Genomic DNA, 18518 nt, shown 5'->3' with positions numbered 1-18518 from the left:
GAAGAGTCAATAGAACCTCACAATGTGAAGACTTAACCTCTGTCTCCATCAACTCATTAAAATTTTTATCACCAGCCAAAAGCTTTTCTACTTGTTGAGGGCTAAATATCTTGTCAGAGCAAGTCACAGTTCCTGCTGGAGACTTAGACATTTTGGAATTATGAAATCCACATAGTCATATAAATGTGTAATGAAAAGAAGCAATTTTGTTGTCACTAATTTTTAAAAATTACACAAAGATAGTATCTATGATTTATGCTGTTCCTGCCATCTTGACTAGTGTTTTTATTCCTTGGTATATTAGGTTAATGTTCAAGGTCCATGCTGTTTCCAGCTTGCAAAATTATGTCTAAGTGCTAACATAAGGGAAATCAAATCTTACATTTTAGGCCGCCTTGTTTCCAATGACTGGAATCAACATATCCAACCATTCACACAATGCTTCCTTAATGTCAAAATAATGATTTTATCCTCCCAATACTAGTTGAGGGCTTACTATGCCAGGCATTGTCCTAAATGCTTTGATACATTAGTTTTACACTCATGATGACTCTGAGAGGTAGCAATATTAGTACCCCCTAATGGTGAGACGAGGAAACTGAAGCCCCAGAAGATAACAAGTTGTCCATGAGAGAATTTACCTCCAGAACCTAGGCTTATCTTGACCAATATCCAACACTGCCTCCATCATGAAGAAATTATTGGTGACACACAGAGAAAACTGAAATTACCCAATCAATTAAATGATCAAAGAGGTTGATATTCAGATGGGGATGAGGCCAGATTTGTAGAGATTCCTCAGCTCTTCCCAGTCAACATTTTAGGTTTCCAGTAGGGCCCTCCTAGAAACAACCTACACATCTCCTCACACATCCCTAACATGGTTCTTGAGGACCTTGATGTGGTTTTAATGACCCAGTTCCTCAGTTCCTGCTCTGCTCACAAGAGTTTGGGCTGGAGATGGGCCTGTTCATTATTTCATTTAGGAGATGTTTGGATGTTGATGTGTAAGGACAGTCTGCGGAGCCAGGGGTCGGGTGTCCTGCTGAGGGGTGCTTTGCTGGCATGTGAAGCCCTGAAGGGACTGTAACTCAGCTTGGCCAGCTTCACATCTTTAACCAGGGTCAGGCCTGAATGCAAAGCCTGAATTTTCCAGTCAGTACAACTTCACAAAACAAAACCACACTGAAAATAAACAAAAACATCTCCCCTAAGAAACCTATTAATTTCTTACTTCACCTATAAAGTTCTTTACTTTCTTTTTTTTTTTTCTTCATCATCTATTATCTTTTTATTTTTTTTTCTTTACCTATATGTAAAGTATCTTAGAATGAATATTTTAATCAGAACATAACTTTTATTATTGTCTAAAAACATGCCCCTTCTTACTGGTACTCTAAGGCAAATTCATAGGATTACTAGGAGCTCAAAACCAAATTTCATAGAAGGAGCTTCTGAAAGCTACCAAACCCTCTTAAAAAATACTTTATAAGACCTTCTGCAACATGTCTTAACTTTCAACAACTAGAAGTGCAGGGACTTCTTGGGTGGCAAAAGGTTATGTGTTGAGGTATCTAGAACCATCCACACCGTATTATTGTCTCCTATTGGGTAAGAGAGTCAAAGAAAGGAAAGAACCTGGTCACTGCCCATAGGCACCTGGTGGGAGAAACAGGCAGCTTTCAGGACATGAGAGAATAGTTGCAAGCAATAAGTAATCAGGGGTGTTTGGTTCTGACAGGGAATTCAGGATTAGAGGAGTACTTTAATCAAGAGAAATTACTTAAAAGACAGAAGTAGTAATATGTAATATTAGGATGATTATTTTAAATAAAATATCTGTGTGGTAGCAAGAAAGCTGAATAATTTCACTTTCTATATGTGGAAAGTATATGTGTGTGCTCAGTCGCTAAGTTGGGTCCAACTCTGTAACCTCATGTCCAACTCTGTAGCCTGCCAGACTCCTCTGTCCATGGGATTTTCCAGGAATGGGTTGCTATATCCTTCTCCAGGGGATCTTCCCGACCCAGGGATCAAACTCAAGTCTCCTGCATAGGTAGGCAGATTCTTTACCACTGAGCCAGCATGGAAGCCCTTACAGGGTGAGTGGTTCCTAGTAAATCAAGTAAGGGCAATGGGAATATTTCTGTGTGACTCCAGGAAAGCTTATCTCCCTTTCTGGACCTCAATTTCCTCTTTACAAAAGTCAAGGTTAAACTGGAAGATTCTGTGGGTCTCTGCCATCTCTAATATCCCATGATAAGACTATGTCTCCACACACAGCAGTAGAACAGATCTTCAAACTGTCCAACTTTTGGAAGATCTACGCAGCAGGCGAGGCTTCCCAGGCAGCACAGTGGTAAAGAATCCAGCCGCCAATGCATGAGATGTCGGTTCAGTCTCTGAGTTGGGAAGATCCCCCTGGAGGAGGAAATGGCAACCTGATCCAATATTCTTTGACAGGAAAATTTCATGGACAGAGGACCCTGGTGCATAACAACAGTCCATGGGGTTGCAAAGAACAGGACAATTCTAAACAACTGAGCACCAATGTTCACAGCAGGGGAGGCTGTGCCCTGACTACCCACTGAGGGAGGCAAGTGATGAGGTACCTGAAGTTCCTGTGGTACTCATACAATGCTCGGAGCAACCTTTTCTTATCTTGGTGCATCATCTCTGAAGGGCTTCATGCAACTTCAGAAAAACGGCATCTCTCACTTCTGCTAATTCTGAATCCGAGCAACATCTTTACCCTCTCTCTCTAACTTTTAAGTTATTTGATGGAGTTGAATAATTTCCATTCTAGACTCATATGTTCTCATTTATCTATTTCCCTAGGATCTGTATTTCTTTCTCATGTTTAGATTGAGTTACTCAATCAATTTTACTATCATTCACTCTCTAGTTGATTAAATCCTAAATTTTATCATCAGAGTATTTTCAGGAGATAATATGTTATAAAATTTAAAGTAATTTTTAATTAACATCATAATATGCTCATAATTGCATTTTCCAGAAAAGTCTTTAAACTTACGGATTCATTGTAGAAAGCTGAGTTTGAACCCAAATACTTATCATTGGACTTTTTGAAGATACGTGATAGACTTCTCACCTTAATTAATTATGCTTTGTTGCTGCTTTCTTTATATTAAGCTAGGAGAAATAATATTGATACATCTGGACATTTTTCAAGTATAGTCCAAGTAATACCATACCAACACAGAATGGAGAGGATGGCTTAGGCACAGAGGATGTTCCTAAGCTCTACAGTAGTTTGTATGATATTGAGAAATAAGTTTCTAGACCTAATTAATTAAAATAATTATCACATGGTTAATGCACAGGTCTCTGTCATGTTAGCTTACTATATTAAAACAATCTTTATTTTTAACTAAACACAAAAGTCATAGACTATAGTTTCTCATAACATCCCTTTTGGACAGGAACTTTACTTAGTTATTCAGTCTAACAGCTTATTTGCTTCTGAAGATGTTTACATGGTCTCTGGAAAAGTCTTGAGTATGCCATAGGGCAGATGTGCCCAAACCAATTTGGCTTTTATGACTGACTTCAAGGGCCAAGAAAGAAAACATGAAGTCAGTCCAAAAGTTGCCTTATATGTTAGTAAACTAACTTACCCAGTCAAATGGGCTAAAACCATCAAACCAGTTCAGGTTTGTAGACAATCTTCATTTAAATCCAAGTAGCCCAACATTCTCATCCCTTCAAACCACAACAGAGCTCGGCTCAGGCTGGAGCAGACCTCCGAGACTGAACTGCTTGCCTAACACAGGAGCCCATTCACTAGCAGAAACAGCACAGGGAAGCCAGGGCACCAGGCACCATCAGGCCTGGGGACTTCAAGGGGCACCTTTTGATTTGCCGGAGTGAGTGGCTAAGGGGAAGTGAGACGCTCTGAATCTTAACATCTCTACTCAGTGAATATTTTCCAAACAAATGCTCTTTTATCTTGCACAGTAACAATTCCACATCTGTTCTATATATTCTTGAACAATCACACCTGTTGACATTTTGCCATCACAAGAAACGCCCTGAAAGATGAGGGGAGAACCTATTGAATTTACTTGTGCTTTTAGGGATTTCTGAGAGAAAGGTGGTATTGCAGCCATCCATTAGAGCCATGTACTGTAGCAAAGCTAAAAGTCTGTCACACAAAGGAACCACCTGTATCCACTCTTTTGAAAGGAAAGTCCTTGGCAAACAATGGCCCGAGTGAACCAGTTTAATCAGGCAGGAGTCAAGATCACTGAGACATAAATTAAGCATTCATCCTTGAGTAGCAGCCAAGCAGCCAAAGCCCCCATAATCCCAATTAATCCCATTTTGTGTGGCTGCCCTTGGGCCAAGGGCAGAGGGGAAGAGAGTCTGCGCATGCTGGTTCCGCCTCAGCTCTTTACCTGCACAGGGGTGGGTCGTAATAAAGGAGGGCTCCTGTCCTGGCGCTGCAGCTCTCAGAGCACTTCCCCCCAGCATCTGCGAACTGTCAGCAGAACTTTCCTCAAGGACACCCTGCACTTTCAGAGAGTCAGATGCTCGGGCTCCTCTGAAGACAGACATGACTCTGTCTTAGTCTCCTTTGTTCAATGGCACTGACTTCCTATCTCTACTCCTGAAGTCACACAGAGTGAACGAACGTTTCACAAGCCCCCTGGAACTCATTCCTGCCGACTGATACTCTGTTCTGGAGGAGAAGTTGACCAGCTTCCCAGGAACAGGAAATGTCCCTCCAGAGAGCAGCTGTTGTGTCCACAGACAGAATAAGCTTGCGAGGCCGCTGCTCACCTTTCTTGCTCCTGGTGGGAAGGAAACTCGGTATACTCTCTGCAAACAAGTCCTCACCTTTGTTGCAGTCACTGTGCTTAGGCCCCCAAGTCCCTTCCCGCTTTACCAGAAGCTGCTCCAGACACCAGCGAAGTAGAAATGGCTCTGTGATAGCTGACCAGCCAATAAAAGCCTCCCCTGCTTCTCGGGACATCTAGCAGGCCCCAGGTCTCAGCTCTCCTTGTAGTTGCGGGGAGGAAGATGAGTTATGGCTAGGTTCTCTCCAGCAGAACGTGAGCACGAATGGTGTCCACCGCTTCTTGCTTTGGCCCACATAATCCTCCCGGACATACTCCTTCATGCTCATTCCTCTTTTCTGGCTGACAGAGATGGAAATGCACCCCCTCAACTCTCCTGTCCTGTATTCTCCTGGAAGCCAAGTTTTAAAGATGGCAATGTCACCACCAGCCTGAGTCCCAGAATGGCAACATGGCACAGAGTCACATTTCCTTTGCTTTTTCCAACAATACTTTTCCAACTCTACTGCACTGTTAGGAGCAAAAAATTGTGTTGAGCAATTCTATGGGTCTGTTTATTACTGTCTGTTTATAATCTACTCTAACCATACAGGCTCAAAGCACGTCCGCTTCTGGAAATTCTATCGGTCTCTATCACTGGACCACCAATTTCTGGCCCTGGGTCCGGAGAAAGGGAGGAGAGGGTATGAGGGCTCTTCAACATAACCCTAATTTTTCAACCCTAAGCTTCAGCAATTCCCTGATGGTAATAGGCCTATATTCTAGTAACTGTCCACATCATTCTCATCCCATTGGTGAGCCTTTAGATTCTTGACCCTGATGGTGGGCTGGGCTCTGAGGTTCTTCTAAGCTGGAGGTACAGGTTCTTGTGGCTCTAGCTCACCTGAGTCATTTGTGGCTCAGGCTTATGAGTCAAGCCCACCAAAGGTGATGGAGAAGTAAGCCCTGACTTTTTTGGAAATTAGAGCTGAGAAGAAATCTGCATGAATCTCACTTCTGCGAAGAAAGGAAAGCACTGAAATTTTCCACTGTAAGTCACATTTAAGGAGAAGGAGAGTCTGTGGGCCCTTTTTTAACTGCAGTGAGTCCTTGTCACTTAACGTTTTTGTTTCTTGAGGAGTGTCAAGTTTAATTTCCAGAATTTCAGTTAATTGTTTAAAAATAAATTTGATGAGAAGACCATAATTCAAAAAGACACATATACCCCAATGTTCACTGCAACACTATTTACAACAGCCAGGACAAGTAAGCAACCTAAATGTCCACTGACAGATGAATAAATAAAGAAGATGTGCTACATTACTCTATTTAAAATGGATAACCAACAAGAACCTACTGTATAACACATGGAACTCTGTTCAATGTTATGTGGCAGTCTTGATGGGAGGGGAGTTTGGGGGAGAATGGATACACATATATGTATGGCTGAATCCCTTCACTATTCACCTGAAACTATCACATGATTAATCAGCTATACTCCAATACAAAATAAAAAGTTTTTTTTAGAAAGATGTAGTAGATATATACAATGGAATATTACTCAGCCATAAAAAGGAACAAAATTGGATCATCTGTAGTCATGTGGATGAACCTAGAGTCTGCCATACAGAGTAAAGAGAAAAGGGAATGAGAAAAGCAAATATTACATTTTAACATACATACATGGAATCTAGAAATTGGATACAGATGGATACAGACACAGGAATTTGCAGGGCAGGAATACGGACACAGACACAGAGAATGGACATGTGGACATAACAGGGGAAAGGAAGGGTGGGAAGAATTGGGAGAGCAGCACTGACATGTACATATCTACCATGTGTAAAATATATAGCTAGTGGGAAGCTGCTGTAGGCACAAGGAGCTCAGCTTGGTGTTCTGCGATGCCCTGGAGGGGGAAATAGTTGGAAGGGAGGCTCAAGAGGGAGGAGATACATGTATACATATACTTGATTCATTTCACTGTACAGTAAAGATTGGTACAACATTGTAAAGCAATTATATTCCAATAATAAAACAAAATAAATTTCTAAAAAATAAATCTAATAAAAATAATGTCCCTTATTGTATTTCTGAAGATACTAAACATTAAATTTTTTTAGAAGAAATAGAAAATAGTGCTCTTATTTTCATGACCAATACACGGTGTAGCAAGAGATTGGCCTCAAGGACTTAATTAGCATTAAGAACAGGACAAATGGGACATGAAACACTTTAAACAGTGTTCAGTTTAAAGAAAAAAACACCTATACTTCAAGTAGATAGGACTGTTTCTTTGAGAGGAAAAAAAAATGTATTAGCCTGAATTGAAAGGACCAGAAAACGGTTTTATACTTTATTTATTTATTTACTTGGCTGCACTGGGATCTTAGCTGCAGCATGCAGGATCTTTAGTTGCAGCATGTGGGGGATTATAGTTTCCCCATCAGGGATCAAACCCAGGTCCCCTGCTTGGGGAGCACAGGGCCCCAGCCACTGGGCCCCTAGGGAAGTCCCAGGATCAGACTTATTAACAGGCAACATAGGGAAGGTATTGGAGAAGGAAACGACAGCCCACTCCAGAGGGCTGTATTCTAGCCTGGGAAATCCCATGGGCAGAGAAGCTGTGGTGGGCTGAAGTCCCTGGGGTTGCAAAGAGTCAGACATGTCTAAGTGACTGAGCATGAACACATATAGAAGATGTAACCAAGAAATCACTCTTTTATAAAAATCATCATTTAAGAGAAAAATGGTTTACTCAAACTCACTGACACTCATTTTAGTGTATTTTTTCTAAACTCTCCAGTTGTTGATAAGTTACAAAGCAAGGAGGGAAGCAATATATCCCTGTAGATACATCAGCTCCCCCAAGATGGGTAAGTAGGTTAAAGCTAAGTTTCCCCTAATTATCTTTACATAGATGGTAGGAATGTAAGTCCAATGATTTCTTTAAAAAAAAAAATTATACACTTACTGTGAAAGTGAAAGTCGCTCAGGTGTGTCCAACTCTGCAATCCAGGCCAGAATACTGGAGCGGGTAGCCGTTCCCTTCTCCAGGGGATCTTCCCAACCCAGGGATTGAACCCAGGTCTCCCGTATTGCAGGTGGATTCTTCACCAGCTGAGCCACAAGGGAAGACTCAACAATTGCATACTGAGCATTTGTCCCCCTGCTAAAAATGAAAACTTTTATCCACAGAAAAACCCATATACAATTGTTCATAGCATTCATTTGTAGTAGCCAAAAGCTGGAAACAAACAAAATGTCCTAAAACAGATGCATGATTAAACAAACTGTGGTATATTCACATCATGGAACACTACTAAGCAATGAAAAGGAACCCACTCCCAATACATGCAACAATTTGGATGGATCTCAAAGGCATTATGCTGAGTGAAAAAGTCAATTTCAAAAGGTCAAATACTGTATGATACCATTTATATAGCATTCACAAGATGACAAAATTATAAAGATTAAGAACAAACTAGTAGATACCAGGGGTCAGGGATATTTGGGGAGTTGGAAGGAACCACAGAAATCGGTGGGAAAAAATGCATTTCTAATTCCCATTTCACATATCACAAGTAATTTTTAATGTAAATTTTTAAATACCTCTAAATCCAGTTTTTGTTGTCATTTGTTGTTGTTTAGTTGCTCAGTCATGTCCAACTCTTTGCGACCCCATAGACTGCAGCCCACTAGGCTCCTCTGTCCATGGGATTTCCCAGGCAAGAATACCAGAATGGGTCACCACTTCCTTCTCCAGGGATCTTCCTGACTCAGGGATCAAACCCTCATCTCCTGCATTACAGGCAGATTCCTTACCACTTGAGCCACCAGCAAAGCCCACTCTAGTTTTCAATGTGTGCTAAAAGGAGTAAAGGCTACTCTTTTTAAAAAGGAGTAACCAATGCCACTTTCAGAATAATGGTGAAGGAAAGTGAAGATGAACTAAAAAGGCTCTTGATGAAAGTGAAAGAGGAGAGTGAAAAAGTTGGCTTAAAGCTCAACATTCAGAAAACTAAGATCATGGCATCCGGTCCCATCACTTCATGGCAAATAGATGGGGAAAGAGTGGAGACAGTGGCTGACTTTATTTTGGGGGGGGGCTCCAAAATCACTGCAGATGGTGACTGCAGCCATGAAATTCAAAGATGCTTACTCCTTAGAAGGAAAGCTATGACCAACCTAGATAGCATATTTAAAAGCAGAGACATTACTTTGCCAACAAAGGTCCATTTGGTCAAGGCTATGGTTTTTCCAGTGGTCATGGATGGATGTGAGAGTTGGACTGTGAAGAAAGCTGAGCACCAAAGAATTGATTCTTTTGAACTGTGGTGTTGGAGAAGACTCTTGAGAGTCCCTTGGACTGCAAGGAGATCCAGCCAGTCCATCCTAAAGGAGATCAGGCCTGGATGCTCACTGGAAGGACTGATGCTGAAGCTGAAACTCCAGTACTTTGGCCACCTCATGCGAAGAGTTGACTCACTGGAAAAGACCCTGATGCTGGGAGGGATTGGGGGGCAGGAGGAGAAGGGGACAACAGAGGATGAGATGGTTGGATGGCATCACCGACTCGATGGACATGGGTTTGGGTAGACTCCGGGAGTTGGTGATGGAGTGCTCCCAGGGAGGCCTGGTGTGCTGCAGTTCATGGGGTTGCAAAGAGTTGGACACCACTGAGCAACTGAACTGAACTGAACTGAAAGCATAATTTCCCAAATGAAGGAGGAGGTTAGACGATCTATTTTAATCAGGGACTTCACAAGTGAGGGGGACACTCCAGGGGGTACAAAAATATTTGAATACCTTGAATTTCTATTTAGTGCATATCTTATACATTAAAAATTTCTATTTTGGAATATATGTTATGATGCATATGATATGTTAGTCTTGTAGGACCAGTATATCATTTATACATAAGTAAAATATGTCTATGCAAAAGGCTGCTCAAAAATGCTTTACTGATAGGAGTGCATGAAAGAACACTCTCTGGAAAGATGTAAGAAGAACTGTGTTTGTTGGTCCCCTGTTTGCCTTCAACTGTTAATTTCTGTGGCCTAAAATTCTGCTTTGGTCTTCTTCTTTTGGTTGCAAGGCATGTGGGACCTTAGTTCCTTGACAAGGGATCAAGCCCGTACCCGCTGTATTGGAAGCGTGAAGTCTTAACCACTGGATCATCAAGGAAGTCCCTGGTCTTCTTTTCTTCTTACTCAAGTTGCACTTTCTGTGTAAGAAACCAACTCACATAGTCGTAATTGCTATCACTGTGGAAAAAAGGGTAAGACTCTCTCTCCAGACCAGATTACGCTCCTGAGCAATCTTCAAATCCAATTGCCCACAGAGCATATTCTATCAGCATGGGCCCAATAAGCGTACTCTCTCCCCAACACTCAAATTGAGCTCAATTTTTCCAGCCCTCCTCATTTAAAACCTGCTCTTTTTATTACATTCCTCATTCTTGTCTATAATTCACATGATCACCCTAGCTAGAAATATAGTAGTTATACGAGATTTTTTTCCCTCTCTCTTGCATTTTACATTCTTAATTTTTACTTTTCTATTATCTCTAAATGTCTCCATGTTTTAGTTCTCTATGTATCAATATGGACAAAACTCACAAACATAATATAAAAAGTTGCAAAAGATGCATAGTTTGATAGGTAAAGCTCTAAATAGAGGAAACTGTATATATTGCTAATGGACACATACTTACATCTAAAACTAAAAATCATGCATGGAAATAATGTATCCAACCTCAGGACAGCTACTGCCTCTAAGGAGGGATGAAGGGAGGAGAAACTGAGGAATGAGGCTACTTTTTTTAAAAAAGGAAGCAACATTTTGCTTTATATTAAAGCTGGATAGTGATCACATGAGTGTCAGTTGTTATACTATTCTATGAACTTTTCTGTATGTTTGAGATATTTCATAATTCAAAATTTTTAAAAGAAAAACTCCTAATTCCTCTCCTCACCTCCCTCTGTTTAAGTGTGTGTTAGTTGCTCAGTCGTGGCCAACTCTTTGCAATCCCATGGATTGTAGCTCACCAGGCTCCTCTACCTTCTTGCCCTTGGCCAAAGGGCGTAGTTCAAAGCTCTTGGTATTTCACTACGATTTTCTTCAATTTCCTCACTGATCTCCCAGCCTCCTTTTCACCCCTCTTTAATTTGTCCATCACATGCACATTAAAAAAAGAACTCTAAAATGAAAACTGGAATACATATACCTCTGCTTGTGATGAAGGGTTTTATATCAGCTAGAAAGTGACATAAAATGCTAAATAGCAAACAAGCACATCTATGCAACAGTAAGCATTTATTTGGCCTATGGATATTGAAATCTGCTGAAGGGTTTGGCTGACCTAGGCTGGGCTTCAGGGATGGGCTGGCTCTGGTCCACATGGCTCTTACTTCACAAGCCTGAGCATGGCCTTCTCATGATAACAGCAGAGATACAAGTAGGGAAATGGAAAGACACAAGGCCTACACTTGAAGCACATACACTATCACCTACACTTCACTGCATTGGCCAAAACAGACTTCCTAAAGGAATCAGTCCTGAATATTCACTGGGAGGACTGATGCTGAAGCTGAAGCTCCAATACTTTGGCCACCTGACGCAATGAGTTGACTCACTAGAAAAGACCCTGATGCTGGGAAAGACTGAAGGTGGGAGGAGAAGGGGACGACAGAGGATGAGATGATTCGATGGCATCACCAACTCAATGGACATGAGTTTGAGTAAACTTCGGGAGCTGGCGATGGACAGGGAGGCCTGGTGTGCTACAGTTCTTGGGGTCGCAGAGAGTCCGACACCACTGAGCAACTGAACTGAAAATCAGACACCTGGCCAAACCCAAAGTCAAGAAGTAGAGAAATTTACTTTATATCTTTATTTGGTAAGAACTGCACACTCACATGGTAAAGAATGTGGACACACAGCGTGGTAAAGAATTTGGGCCAACAGCATAGTTTTTTCATAGATCCTAGCATTCACGGATAAATTTCCTTCTCTGAGTGAGGCGCAGACAGCACTCCATGAGGCTTCCTGAGCGTCCCCCGCAGCCTCACAGGCTGCTTCTGTACCCTCTGGGGTCAGGTCAGTATGAAATATCCACACGCCCCTCAGTGTGTACTGCTATTTCTTCTCTCTTTGCCTTTGTATATGTTATCCCTTCTGTCTTCACCAGGCAAGTGCCCTTTGTTCTTCATAGCCTTCATATGTTCTGATCTTTTCTTTTTTAGTATATCTGGAAATTTCCCACTATCTCTTTTCTTAATTAATAAGCTTATTGATGGCTGCCCCGGGTCTTTGCTGCTGCTCGCAGGCTTTCTCTAGTTGCAGTGAGCAGGGGCTGTTCTCTCTTGTGGTGTGCAGGCTTCATTGCAACAGCTTCTCTTGTTGCAGAGCACAGGCTCTACGTGCGTGGGCTCCATAGCTGTGGCCACGTGGGCTTAGCTGCCCACAGCCTGTGAAATCTTCCCAGGCCAGTAAAGGAAACTGAGTCCCCTGCATTGGCAGGTGGATTCTTAACCACTGGACCACCAGCGAAGTTTAATTCAGACCTTCTTGACCAACCCCTTCCCAGGTAAACCAGTTTTCATCGTCCACCTTCACCCCAGCAAAGGAGCATACCCCTTCTATTTTCGTTGTATTTTGAGCACACAATATGGAAACCCTACACCACTCTTACTCAATTCTTCTCAATCCTTTGGGAACAGAGATTTGAATCTTCAGTGTTTAGTACTTTATTGAGGTTCTGTAAATGTTTTTTGAATGAATACAATCTTTTGGCTGTGTGTTAAGCTTCCCTAGGTTCTAGAAACAGAGTAAGGTGTGCTCTGACCAGGAGACCAAATAGTCTTGTTTTCAAGGCCAGTGAAATTCTAATTGTAAATTAATACATTGATATCCTGGTAAAACCATTATTTGGCTTAGAATCAGATCATTTTCAAATGCGCTGCACCAGGCGCACTGACCTTGAATCACAGAGCCACCAGTAAGATTCCAGGTGAGAAGGGGCCTAAGAGCCAGCTGACTTTACCCATTTTGTTCCTACCAGTGTAATTCAGGATGGAAGAGACCTGAAGTATATTTGCCTTATGAAACTGTACAACAGTAGGGTGTATGAAGGAAGTCAGAGGGTAAATTCCTATCTACTATGCTAATACCTAGAGTAATCGACCTCCAGTTCTTGGAAGAGGCCCTCAAATCAGGCTGTGACTGAGGTCTCTACTATCCTCTCCCATAGGAGGACAGGGAGGAATGAATCCAGATGACCTTCCCCGCTGCGATGCTGAAATCACTCATACTTTTTTGGTCAATATAGCCTCACTCTGGAAGTGTGTGGACCAACCTCTTCTTTAAAGCATCATTGGGTTTTGTGTTCAAGGATAGCCCCCCAGTAGAAATACCTGACTTGGATCCTACACCACTAAGACTCATAAAAAACAAAACACAGTCAGTTAGGGACAAAAGTGAGTGTAAAACATACAGCTAAAAACAATGGACTTGGAAAAGGAAATGGCAACACACGGCAGTGTTCTTGCCTGGAAAAGTCTATGGACAGGAGCCTGGCAGGCTGCAGTCCATGGGGTTACATGACTGAGCATGCATGCATGAGGGTAGAGGGAGATGGATTGGTAGCAATAAACTGGTAAAACTAAAAAAAAAAAATGGACTCACTATTGTTTGTTGGTTTTATTCTTTAGGGAAGGAAATTGTAAATCAGAGAACAAGAAAACAACTTTTCAGTCCATCAAGATGCATAAATGGCACCCCAAGGGACTCCCCTGGTGGTCCAGTGGCTAAGACTTACAATGCAGGAGCCCTAGGTTCAATCCCCGGTCAGGGAACTAGATTCAGTACGCCACAATGAAGACCAAAGGTCCCACATGCTGCAGACCCAGCACAGCCAAACAAATAAATAAAAATAACTATTAAAATGGCTAAGATGGTAAATTTTTTAAAAAGGCACGACAAAGGATTTACACATTCAAGAAAGAGCTAATTACAGGATTAACAAATGGTTTACTACCACCAAGAGAAAGCACTGGTTGCTTTGTCTGCTTCCATTTCTAATTTTCTTAAATTCAGGAAAATGTGTGAAATGACTTTACATCAGTATCACTTGCTACAAAGCAGAGTTCATTTGGGTGGTCCTGGCAAAGTAATTGTTCATCAGTGGTGTGAATGTACACGAGAAGACATCTGATTTGAAATTCATAATTGAAATGTTATGAGCAGTTTAGCATATGGATCCTTCACATTCACTTAATTGCCAGTTTAGTAATAATTCTATGTAACGAGGCATTATTAATAATACGTGAAATACTAAATTGACGTAATGCCCTAAAAACGTAATATGACATTTGCCACTGAAAGACTATTATGATTCTAGGTGTCTTTACCATGATTTCCAAAACATATGCAATATTAGCTAAGATAAATTAATCCTTACAAATAGCTCAGTTATGAAGTACTTCAAATGCTTTGTAGTACTTCAAATTTGAAGTACTTCAAATTCTTCAAGTGATAATCTTTCTTTTTTTTTTTTACAAAACATGCAAAACTTTGTCCTTGTGGACTAGTACCGCAACTGTGGCTTGACGCGCCCATCCCACTGGATGGGTGACATCTTGCTCCTCTGTGGCTGAGATGGCATCTGATTCACCAGGAGGAGGAAGTGAGACAGAAAAGTCTAGAGGTTTGTCCCAGCTCAAGCACTTAGTAGGAAGAGGGAAGTGAAAGTCACTCAGTCGTGTCCAACTCTTTGCGATCCCATGGACTGTAGCCCACCAGGCTCCTCTGTCCAGAATTCTCCAGGCAAGAATACTGGAGTGGATTGCCATGCCCTTCTTTCTCCAAGGGATCTTCCCAACCCAGGGATTGATCCCAGGTCTCCAACCTACTAGAGGATTTTTTACTGTCTGAGCTACCAAGGAAGCCCCCAAAAAAGAGGGAAGCAGAAGTCAAATGCTCTCTATTGACAGACTCCTCAAAGTTTCATCACACTTCAGGGACTTTAAAATACCTCAAGATAGTTTCTAAAACCTTTTTACTGGGGCCATGATTATCATTTGTGAGGCCGGAGGGGAAGAGTGCAAATGGAGACTCACACACTGTTTATGTAAAGTTACAAGGGAAGCAAATAAATGAGTAACTAAAATGTGATCTTTTCCACTCTGACAAGAGTGACAAAATGGCAAAATATGTAAAAAGTCTTGGTTTTTATATGAGTTGAAGTCAGGTAAAATGTAAAATATCAAAAACAACTAACACTGTATTATGTACAGCTGAGTACCTTTGCTGTTCACTTGAAACTATCACAACATTGTTAAATGGCTATACCCCAATAAAAAATTAAAAGTTCAAAACAAAATTAACCCTGATTACTACTTTATTATTGCTATTCCACTGCTGGGATATGGATGAGTAATGAAATAAAAAACATATGCAATTCATAAAAAATTATAGTTCAGCCCATAAAATTTGTTTTTCTTGATTTTATATCTTAGTAAAATTTCTAAAGAGCTGTTATAATCAACACTTTAATATTTCTTGTGTTCTACTGACAGTAATCTAAATAAGTAAAAACTAGAATGTCATTGTAGGCAGATGGAAATTCTAATATACTTTGACAATATATATTAAATGTAAAAACTCATATTTTTCATATATTTTTCAAAAGTTTCTCTTCTAAAATATTCAAAATTATGTATTAAACTTAAAAGGTGGAATGAAAATCATAATTGATAACCACTAAACATTTCAATCCATTTAAATAATGTTGAAAATTTTAATTTAACCTTTTGAAATTTTAATTAAATCTTATAAGTATTTTATAAAGACAACCAACTATTTGTAATTATGGCATTTTATATTCATCTGGTTGCCAGTGTAAAGAACTAGCAACACATTGCCACATGTATGTCCAGATAAATGTATCTGCATAAATCTATATAGGCATATATATATAAGAGTAATATGATTAATTAATACTCCAAAATGTTCCTAAGGCACCATGTGCAACTGTTGCAAATACTACACAAGCTTGTGAACCAGGAAATGGAACTCAACTGAACATGGAAGAGAAGTTAAGAAAATGGATACTAAGAACCACTGGGAAACAATACCTCTTAGTATAAGAGTCTATTGCCTTCATGCTGACAGGAAGGATTTGACAAGTTAATTAATGTGTCTTTTCTCTCACCTAAGCGTTTCAGCCACTTAAATCCCCCTGCACTCAAAAGCAAGTGTCCCTCTCTGAAGCTGGCAGTGGCAGAACCCATGCATCTGCTCAGCATCTGGACACAGTTGTCTTTTGTTTTGAGGTCACGGGTCAGGCCGTGTGAAAGGTGTTTCCCAGCGCCTGGAAGGTGCTAGCCACGAATGCAGATGTTTAGAGGTTAGGGTTTCCTATGTCAACACCCAGCACTGGATCTCGAGTGACAGAGGTGCACATTTCCTAGATAAATGTGTGTGTGTGATTGTAGGGTACTCTACAGTTCAAGTCCGAGAGCAAGACTGCTCCCTGTCTGGCTTGAGTGCAACACAGAATGTAGTCATGTACAGAGAAAGAGATTATTAAGTGTACTTCCACTCCAACTAATAACACTGCCTCACAGAGTCTGAAACTTCCCCCTACATGTTTCCCTATTGAAGCTAGCCCATGGCTCAGATCTTTCTCCATCTTTCTGTGGTATATTTGGAGGCACAGTGTGGCCATCATCTTTAAAATTTTGTACCTATGTCCAAGGCAGGTTTAGCTGAGCACATTGGTATTGCCATATAGCATGGTAAAATACTGAAATTCCTCCACAGCATTTGTGAAGCAATGGTTTTCCTGGGTGTGCCTCCCACCTTCATGTTCCCCTCCTCCCTTCCCTGGAACTCTCTTCCCAAGATCTCTACCTAGACTCTCCAAGACCCTGCTTTAGTGCCTGAGCCACATGTGTGGCTCAACAATTTTAATATCACCCTTGTCAACGTCACATAGCAGGGAAGTACAGCTGAAAGGGACAATGGGTTAACACCATTTGCACTTGCATCACAAAATACTTTAGAGGGCATTGTTGGTGGAATCCTGGTAGGATATTTTGGATGGCACCAATTTATCTGAATAATAGGAGAAGAAGAGATGCCCTTTCATTGTGAGGTTGGCTATAGAAATCTGATTCAGGGTCACTTAGGAGAGCTATTTTCATGCTGACAGATGTTCAGTAGCTTTTGTCAAGTGAGTTGGCAGCCTTTTTTCAGTTCCAAGTGGCCAGATGTCCAAATCACTAAAATCACTATTCTAGCCTGATGTGTGATTTGATTAAGGTCCTTCCTGGGCTTTTTTGACTCAGAGTTCAGAAATGAATTGGAGCAGAAATTGAGACAGACCAGTAAGGGAGAACTGTAACATGTTCTGACTCTAAGACAAAACTGAATGCTTAAATGTGCCCAGCACTAACCCATTTCATAGATTAATTTAGGATTAAATCTGCATGAAATGTTATCTTAGCACTTTTCAAAAAGCCTGTAAGAAAGAAATTGTTTGTTAAAAGTAACTGTGTTATTTCAATGCTGAATATTTTTGTACTGAATGTTCAGCAAAGGCTAGTGAGAATGAAAGAAAGGAGGAAGAAGCTAACACAACATAAAACAACACAGGGTGTCTTCCAAGTTGGAGTCATTTATTTTGATTTCTGAACCCAAGTTAGTCCAGCACTTTCCAGGCCTAGTTTTGAGTGTGGCCTAGGGTTTCTTCCAGCGCTTGGCCCAGCACCAAGAGGTTGCCCAGTATAAAATGATTTAAGCTTCACATATATTTTCACACTTCCATGTTCACAGGCAAACCCAGGCTTTGTGCATACTTAAGTTTAAACAGTTTGGAAATCTCTCTTTAAGAAAAAGAACAGAGGGAAGGCAGGAAAGCAACTCAGAACGACGGGAAATCATCCCTGAGTTCCTGCAAGGAACTAAGTGCGCACTCATGGTGAGGATCGGAAGGAGCAGGAGACAGCAAGGATAGGCCCAGGAAAATGAAGAAATGGAGCAACCTGTGCAGAACGGAGAGGAAGACCACCCTTTGGGAGGGGGCGAAGGCCACCAGCCAGAAAGAAATCATAGACAGGGACAGGCTCGCTGACTTGCCCCTAATTTCCAATGGGTCATACCCAATAGGCAGGTCAATGATGGGATGGGTGGAGAGGGAGACGATATGGAAATATTCATGGAGGAGATGAGAGAAATCAGGAGAAAGCTTAGGAAGCTGCAGTTGAGGAATTGTCTGCACATCCTTATGGGGGAGCTCTCTAATCACCATGACCATCATGACAAATTTTGCCTTATGCCTTGACTCCTGCCATCTCCATGAGATTAATACTGTAATTTCCACTGTGGTTCTGTTTTTCCCTGCATTTTCCTGATAATGCCTTTACTGATCTGTTTGCTGTGAACCTTATGTAATTTCAACGGGTGGGTTCTGTGTTACCAGCTTCTAATTGCAGATTGCCTTGGCACCCAGTCTAAGTTTCTGTCAACAATGAAGTTTCACCCATTTGCATGGAAAAATGTATAGTTAATAAAGTAATTAAAAAGCAAAAAAAGAAAAAGAATAAAGGGACTTCCCTGGTGGTTCAGTGGGATGTGGGTTCTGCTTCCACTTCAGTGGGATGTGGGTTCTGCTTCCACTTCAGGGGGTGTGGGTTCAATCCCTGGTTGGGGAAC

General features: G+C 41.2%; 1 pseudogene; it reads left to right on the top strand.

The window, feature by feature from the left end:
* Positions 1-15808: 15808 nt before the first annotated feature.
* LOC133067451 (protein BEX3-like) lies at positions 15809-18147 on the top strand (annotated as a pseudogene).
* Positions 18148-18518: the final 371 nt, after the last annotated feature.

Source organism: Dama dama, chromosome 12 (genome assembly GCF_033118175.1).
Source record: "Dama dama isolate Ldn47 chromosome 12, ASM3311817v1, whole genome shotgun sequence".
Lineage (NCBI taxonomy): Eukaryota > Metazoa > Chordata > Mammalia > Artiodactyla > Cervidae > Dama > Dama dama.
This window is presented reverse-complemented; position numbering and strand designations above follow the sequence as displayed.